This window comes from Haliotis rubra, unplaced genomic scaffold, assembly GCF_003918875.1.
Source record: "Haliotis rubra isolate DU_JTF1 unplaced genomic scaffold, ASM391887v1 Scf124, whole genome shotgun sequence".
In the NCBI taxonomy this organism is placed as follows: Eukaryota; Metazoa; Mollusca; class Gastropoda; order Lepetellida; family Haliotidae; genus Haliotis; species Haliotis rubra.
In genome coordinates, this window is record NW_025765159.1 from 2,010,689 (window position 1) to 2,019,903 (window position 9,215).

General features: G+C 41.2%; 1 long non-coding RNA gene across 1 annotated transcript; it reads left to right on the plus strand.

The window, feature by feature from the left end:
- The first annotated feature begins 5,560 nt into the window (after positions 1-5,560).
- On the plus strand, positions 5,561-7,840 carry LOC124266238. The gene is made up of 3 exons (XR_006895690.1): positions 5,561-5,716; positions 6,794-6,928; positions 7,341-7,840. It is a non-coding gene; the product is annotated as an uncharacterized LOC124266238 (long non-coding RNA).
- Positions 7,841-9,215: the final 1,375 nt, after the last annotated feature.

Below are 9,215 nucleotides of genomic sequence, written 5' to 3' on the forward strand. Positions count from 1 at the left end.
ATTTCAATTTGCAAATAAACACGTAAAGAACTGCAGAAAAACCGGATCCGCAAAAACACGTGCACATTGGTGAGTTCCTTACCAAGTCCATGAAATAGGAAGCGCTTCAGAGCGATACCGTGGAGCTTACAAAGGCCAGGAGCTCCCATATCTCTTTACCGTGTAATCTCCTCCAGGGATTCTTGTTCAAACAATCTTAATTTTCATTTTGAGGTGACACCAAAGGCTAATGGTTTCTTCGTGTCCACAATTTTATTTGGGAAATTCCCACAAGCTGTTATTAAATTAACCTTAGTATGAAATGTCCTTTTTTATGATTTATTAATCATGAAATATAGTACAAATTCACGTTTTTTCATATTTAACAATTATGTGTTTGCTTGAGGCTGTAATCTACTTTGTGGCCAACCAAAAGAACTTAATAAGATTCGGAATGTTGTGCTTGTACATTAATTCATTAAGAGTAGGTGATTTTTTAATGCGATGGTGTTGTGTTTAACTAAACATTTCCTTTGTGATGTTTTCTAAGACATATTGTCGAATCACAACATCAGTCGCTTCTCTTTCATTGCTCCAGGCTTGTACTATCTATCAACAGCACTGTCACTCGGAAAAGATGATGTTCCTCTTCCAATTCTCTTTCACACATTAGCCTGGCTTGGTTTCTTTACGGAAATAAACTCTCCTGAGTTGTCATCGCAAGCACTTGCTGGCTGTGTGCTCAACGTTAGAAACCCATCTCTACCACCACTTGCCGCTCATGTTGCACTGGCTTGTAGTTTTGTCTTGGGTGGTGGTGGCAGAGTTTTGTGAGGCGCCGCAATTTGCTGTAAAGATTTGCGTCCCTTGGACAGAACAGATACCTATCATCGTGGGTTCGAATTCGGTTACCTCCAATTATATTTCTAGGTTTGTCAGCACCATGGTCGTGGATTTGATTAAAGTGATGATTGTCTAAAAATGAATCACTTAAGGCTTTCCTCCAACATCAAGTGTCTCGCCTTCATATAACAGTCGGGGCAGTGGGGTAGCCTAGTGGTTAAAGCGTTCGCTCGTCACACCGAAGGCCCGGGTTCGATTCCCCACATGGGTACAATGTGTGAAGCCCGACTGGTGTCCCCGCCGTGGTATTGCTGGAGTATTGCTAAAAGCAGCGTAAAACCAAACTCACTCACTCGTATAACAGTCAGGAAAAAGAGAAACGCGACAGTCGCGTGTATTGAAAACAAACCACAACTAAAAAATAAGAGAGGTAAGCAAGTGTAACTTTGCTTGACTAAGCTACCACTGTATGTTTTCCGTTGTAATGCATGTAAAACGAAAACAACGATCAAACATCTCATCAGACATCACACAGGAATGCAAAATATCTACTGTTACAATAATGAGTATTGAGTAATATCATCAATCCTAAGTAAAACATCCCTAACAAATATCTGAATTCATACTATCAATACTTAGTTATTTATATTCTTTCATTCGTGACTGAATCAACAAATGAAACTAATCAACTTTACTGATGACGTCACTTGGAGTGCCGCGCCCCAGGAGTTCAACGGGTACGGACAACTTTGGTCACGCAAAGTACAGCTCAGATAACGGTAACACTGGTCAACGAAGGTAAATTGGGTTATACCTGGTCAGCGCAGGTTCATCTAGGTCGCGACTCTTGAAGATCCAGGTGAGAAGTGATCTCCAGCATCCCATGATTGTATTTGGAGGCGACTAACGGGATCAGGTTGCCAGGCTCGCTGACTTGGTTAATGCAGGTAACCGTAATCCAGATGTTAATCTCTTGATTGTTTGGTTCAGATTTGATTATTCAAAGACCACCGCCATATACTGAAATATTGATGAGGACGGCCTGAAACAAACAAAGAAACAGCATCGGGGTCGAAGCAATCAAAGGCGTCATTGCCTCAGTAATTCATGGTTTCGACATAACAGCGGCAACAGGCAGTTGAGGGGTCCCCCTTTAACGATGTGTATATGTCGGGTAGTACCTTTAACGGAGCAGTATTTAGCTACGATTTGTTCAGCTGAGTGATTGCTATGTATTGTAATGTCGGCCTCCTCTTTGATAAGGGGAAAGCCAGAGAATAATGATCAGTCTCGCTTATCCGCCGAAACAGAATCCATTGGGCGTAAAAGGCAAAATAGTGATGAAAATTGTATGAATGGATGACTGAAATCAGTAAGGACTTCGCGTGGATGGGGTGAGGGTGTGGGGTAACGTGTTCTGCTCTACCGGTACCACCCCTCACACTCACAACTGTTAGAAAGGAACATAGAATCGAACGTGTTTGTTTCTGCCCACCCCCTCACGCAGCAACGTGCCTGACATACAACGGCTGCCTGTAAACACTCTGGTTTTAACCAGACACCTGAAATGGGCTTCACACAGTACCCCACCACACACTCCCGCACAGCGATGACTTCGATAACATCACTGCCACAGGCTAATTTGCATTTCACGTGACCGGACTTTTTTCTTGTTTGTAATCAAACGCACATATTCATAATAAGAAGAGACTAGACTCACGAAAGCTTTTCGGCGCTCTCTTCATAATGTTTTACATTGTTACATATATATTCTTCCACAACTGCGACAGTTAGGTCTATGACAGTACATATTTAGATATCAAACTGGCTGCATCGTTTGCTCTCCGTCGGCTTCGATGACAGCACGTGGAGCCGTACAACCTATGTAAACAAAGGATCGCTACGCAAATCGAAATAGTGTTTCATGTTTTTGGATATTTTCTCAGTGAAACTAATTCATTCTATTAAAGATGTTTAGTTAGATGTGTAGACTCGTCAAAAATAAAAGAGTAAAAAGAAATTTGTACATTATATTGAATGGACGGTGCAAGATGTGACGAATCGTCACATTTTTCTGGCCTGTGGCAGAGGTACTATGCTGGGTGGCCGCATGGAGCTCTGGGTAGGAGAGTGACAGTATCCACGTGGAGAAACGAACCCGGGCCTTCAGCGTGACGAGCAAACGCTTTAACCACTAGGCTACCCCACCACCCCTGATGCACTGAAGCAGCAGTGAGTACGAGGTATAGACTGCCATCGCAAATGATGCTAACAAACAACGCGTGACATGTACTGACGTCCTCTGAATGTCCACAAAACATTTCTAACTTATAAACACAATGTCACACATTTCGACAATATTTTGGCCTTTATTATACATACTGGGACATATGCACCCACTTTAGCTTTTATAAAAGACTCACTATCCCTTACGACTTTCCTGAAATCAATAATTGAAACTTCGAGGCGACAGCTTCCAAATACAGAACTCTTGCCATTTATTGAATGTAAACAATTGCTCCGTACATCGAAAACTGTCGCACACAGTGTTGTCAGTGTTGCTGAACTGGTTTCAATGCAACGTTGCATTAATTCATTTGAACTTTTCAATTTAATATTGTAATCTAAATACGTACTTTTGGGAGGAATAAATTATATGGTAGCTTCCATGAGGGCTGATAGTATTATTGAGAGAAATGCATTATCTACTTTAATTGACGTGACTGACCTTGTTGCAACCTTGATCGAAAGGCCCAGCCGTATGTGAAATGCCTCTTTCCAAACTGACATTTGATTAATATGTGCATGCTCAATTTGATCTGTCGCTCATCACTTGAATGTAAACACAAACAAACACAAATCACCGTCCACCCTCGCCCTTTCAACATACGCATGTTGTTTATAAAGATAATAATATCATACAGGTAACCGCCATTTTTATTACTAAAGAAAGGCGGTGAGATTTGCCCACACAGTAATAGTGAGTGTGCGAGTGAGTATGGTTCACCCCGCTTTTAACAATATTCCAGCAATATCACACCGGGGGACACCAGAAATGGGCTTAACACATTGTACCCATGTGGGGAATCGAACCCGTGTCCCAAACAGTAATAGACACCGGAATCTAGTTTGATATGTACACAACAAACACTTGACATTTTTGCAAATCTTCCTGAACCAACACGGAATATTTGAAGAGCTTTACTCTTAGAACAAGAACTATTCACATATAAATGAGTGTGTGAGTGAGTTTAGTTTTATGCCGCACTCAGCAATATCCCAGCTATATGACGGCGGTCTGTAAATAATCGAGTCTGGGTCAGACAATCCAGTGATCAACAGCATGAACATCGGTCTACGCAATGGGGATACGATGACACGTATCAACCAAGTCAGAGAACCTGACCACTCGATCCCGTTAGTGGCCTCCTACAACAAGCATGGGTTGCTGAAGATCAATTCTAACCCGGATCTTCACGGGTCTATGAACGAATTGATTAACGTACAATATTAATATTCCAGTTAAATCAAAGAGTGTCTGCTTCATGTGGGAGGGGAGCCCGAAGTAACCACAGTGCTGACAAACATAGGAATATAATCTGAACGCAACTGGATTTACTCAAATAACACTTTTGTCCACCACGTCAAATCCCACCGTCTCTGTCAGCCTCTGCAGTAGCAACTGTACCTATCGTCACGGAGCGAAGAAACCAGTCAACTTTAAGTAACTGCTCTTATTCAATTATCGTATTGTATCCAGTCTCAGAGATTACTTGACAACGGTAAGGCGCACCACCGAATAGCATTCATTTTCCCTTTTTACCGACCAACGCCTCGAGCCGAATTACATGATTATGTATAACTGTTTTTATCAGCATCACACACTGAGGTACCACTCTTCAGGGTTCAAGCACTTGGAACAATGTGGGTGATATATGTAACGTACTATAAATTTTCAAAACACGTTTCGATGCGTCGTCGGTACAGGGGCGGATACAGGATTTTCGTTTGGGGTGGGGGTGGGGTGCACCCCAATCCTCGGAACCCTGGGCATAAAACATGTAGTACATTTGGAACACTCTTGGGGGCGCACCTCCCCGCTCCTGGATCCGCGCATGTTGGTATATATAGTAACTTATCCCATTCACTTATTTTGTTGGGGTTTTTTTTTTTTTTTTTTTTAAAAAGGCAAGTAATCACGATGTGTCTTCTTGGACTGTTCTTGAAACAATTTAATGTTTGGGAGATAGTCTTGAATAATTACTACCTTGTGTTCACTGGGCTCCTGTCTACTAAGGGACCGTTCATGATTTATAGCAAGGGGGATGATGATTTTATGGAGAAGCATGTACAATGTGAGTGACCCTTCCTAACATTTATGTACAAAACAAGAGACCCCCGTGAATGTCATGTACAAAATCAATGACGACCCCCAAGTACATATGTACCCCCACCCTCCCCTTAAAATTCCCATCACCATTATATGAACGGTCCCTAAAAATACCAAGTTTAAAGCGCAAACAAAACTTGCTGTGCTAACCATCTCGGGAAACAATTTATCATATTTGAAAATGGTTCCAATAGGTGATAAAGCAACCACAACGACGAAGCATAATAAAATGTTAACAACTTCGGGAAATCTTAACCATTTAAAAATAATTCACACAATGAATGCCAGTATCGGATCCCATGCACCTTGCGGCTAGGTAAATCGAAATGTCAAGGTCGAACAGCTCCACCTCGCGGCAAGTGGTGCTCTTTCAAGCGTCGACAAGGACCTGTCAGCTCCGCACGGGATTGTTGAGAGAAGCATGCGGTGCACGTGGACCCAGGATCAACTGACAGATGGCAGGAAGCATCATCTTCGAAGGCTCTCGCTATAATGCCGGCTGTTGTAGGCCACTTAAAAATATTACTGATAATTTGTCTTGTCCATAATATTATTGAAATCCATACTTATTTTCCTTCTTCGCTTCTGACAGATGGCCGCCATTCCAATGGCGTTATGTCACTTCTGGTCAGAACTGGGTCACCGGAAGTAATCAAACACGTCAAAATATCCTTTCACGTGCACGCCTGCGTACGTGCGTGTATGCGCGCGTGTAAACGTGTGAGCGTCAACTTTAGCAGCCTGTACTGGACGCCGATTTTATCTGTTATTCCCCTGAGATACGATACCACAGTTTTAACACTCAACTGATTATACTGACTCCGTTACATATGACATATTCGGTTTTTGCACGTGTCGAGTATTTGATGGATGTTGGTTTTTCATGTAAAAAACACGACTATTCCAAAGTTTGAATATGCACAGTGCTAACATCTTCCTCAATATTTTAACAACTTGTAATATATTGAGGTAATGTTTGATGTGAATAGTGGTTGAATGTTTTACAAGATTATCCCAAAGTGTCCATACTTTCCATTTTAACCGACCCGTGAATTTCCGGGTTAGAACTGGTCTTCAGCAACCAATGCTTGTCGTAGGAGACGACTAACAGGATAAATTACGCACTACAGGCACACTGAGTTGGTAGAGGCGTTTATTAGATGCAGATGTCAATCAATTGATTGTCTGGTCCAGACTCGATTATTTTCAAACAAATGTCATATATCTGAAATGTTGCTAACTTCGGCGTTAAAAACAACCAACCAAACAAACCTTCGGTCAAGAGTGAAGAAGGCATTTTATTTGGAAAAAAAATGCCGGAATAAGTTTTTTCCTTTCACAAAATTGTGAACCATTACCCTAAAATATAGATGGACGAACATTAACATACTTTAGTGTTAAAATACTTCTTCAGGCAGTGTATTTACTTCATTTCGGCTTCTAATTTAAATATTACGTAATTTTTTGCTTCAATAGGTTAAGAAAATCGAGGCATTTATCGTTAAAGAGCTACTTTTCTCCAATGATAGACAGATCTCAAAAGATGTTATGGACAACCCCGTCCTTTTTTTCATGTTACAGATTCATGACAGATTAACTTCAACAATCGCCAGCTTCGGTGGCTAAGTGGGTTAAATCACTGTTGTGTGCTGGCCTTTCCGTTCCTCACCCTGAGAGTGTGGGTTCGAATCACGTATGGACTCAACCCCCTGAAAGGTACTAGAATCTGTACTTTATTTAGAAAGTGTTGTCTCAAAAATAACATATGTTTCATTAGACCACTTTCTAAAATGTATTATGAATTCATAGCTTTCGGGCATGGGAGCCGTACCAATTTGCACTTGTCAGAGGGGTACAAATAGTACGTGGTCTAGACTACCAGTTGTCAGACTTCCATTTTCTGTGGAAGCTTGGTGGCTGAGTGGGTTAGATCGCTGACTTAGTGTGCTGGCGATTAGGTGTCTCAGCCTGAGTTCAAGTCCAGTATGGGACCCAACCCTCAAATAGCACTAGAATGTGTACTTGACTGAGAACGTTTAATCCATAATATAATGTATTAATTAAGGTAATCGTCTTTTGAATATGCTACATAAAAAAACGTTAAGAACGATCGCCTCCCATGTTACAGATTCATGACAGAAGTATCTGCCACCTCGTCAGACCAACAATCAGCCATCTCAGACGACGTCATCAACTACACACTCAGTCACAACGTCATGACGGACAATGTTCAAATTCTATCAAGCAACCTCCATCACGTCAACAAGCGAAAACCAAGACAAGCATTTCAAACCCTCTCTCAATCAACAGAGATCAAAGACACTCATCTCATCTGCCTACAATGATTTGATAAAACAACAGAACACTCCAGCTATCATCTCTAATTAATCCTATCAGCTCTGTATATTTTGTATCCTGTCTTATACAGCTGGCTTCTTTTTGTTGTCACGAGATCAATCAATCATTATCCTTTGTTGTTAATCCCTTCTGTGCACGCCTTTAATCCGTATTTCATGTTGTTAGTCTGTACCGCGTATCTTCAAGTTTGCTTGACAACCGTATAAAGCTCTATACCAATCCATAGTAGAATGAAAAGTTGTCATCCATTAAATATCTAGCCTTGAGTAATATGTACGAGTCGAGTATTTTTAAACTTTTTTTTTAGTAGTAAATTAAACAACCGATCTGGAGGTCGTGCTTTCGAGTATGTCGAAACTTCGACACTCAAGAGCACATAGACAGTTTATAATAATCAAATATTAATTGTAAAGCAATCAACTTTGGTTATACAGTATCTATTTCGTTTACAGAAGTACGAGATGTTTGTAGTTTGGGGACTTGTGTGTTAAATCTTTCATTTAAAACGGGAGGACATAATATGGAACAAAATTTCTTTTTAAATAATTTTTTTATACTCATATTTTCATTTCAACTTTGGCTATTCTTAGCGTTCTGATCGTCCTTTCCACAATATTTCTTTCGGACATATAAGAAACCTCTTCATTGGTTTAAAACCCCAACACTTATCTCTAATCTCGTTCTGGCACCTAGTTCCCGGTCTTACGCCACGTTGTAACGCGCGCACTACCTAACATCGCCCTACTTCACCCTCCACGCTGCCCCTCCCGCGTTTTCCCCCCACCCCCACTACACTCCCCCCTACCCCTTTCACGTTGTAGTCACGAAATTGTGGAATGGCCTTCATACCGCTCCCGCTTCTGTTCAAAGTGTGATGTTATTTCTTGTCGTAAATCAGATGAAACTAGTCATGAAGCGAGTTCTCCTAGCTAATTAAGATAGAGCCGCAGGCAAGGTGATTTTGTCTTGAACGAATTGGGCAATTTTAGATTAGAACATAAATAATTCAGGGTTTCATCTGCGGACGGGCATCTGACGGTGGTGTTCTCGCACTTCTTGCACGGTGACGTGTGGAGGTATCGCTGGAGTCGACCCTGCAGTCGAGCCCATCAACCCTCTTTTCCCCTCGCTCGTTTCACACCGGTTTTGCAGGGAGTCTTGCGGAATTATGTCCAAACCGTCAGAGACCGCCGGTGAAAAAGTTTGACGGATTATTTATAAAAGTTTTAAAAATTGAGATACTTGCTTAATTGTCCGTCAATGCCTGATAACCTTACCGTATTTCATACAAGTGTGTGTTTGGGTTTTGATTCATCCTTGGCTCTTATGTCTGTGAGATCGTTTGTCATTTAAGAATCTCATTTCTAAATATTTAATGAAATATGGTTTTAGGTTGAAGCGCTGTTCCATATCTGTAATATTTATCGTAGAAAAATGTTGTAACCCGACTATTCAACGCATGAAGAAGAAACAAGGTTTCGTCAAAGAATAGTATCTATATTATTTAGAGGGACTTAAATGTTTACTTGGGATGTTTTGTCTCATGAAACACACTAACAACTCTGACTCTTACTTTAATAGGATTTACGAGTCGTGGGTTCGAATCCCAGGCACGCTTTCCATCAGGAGCTATGGTCGGCACCAT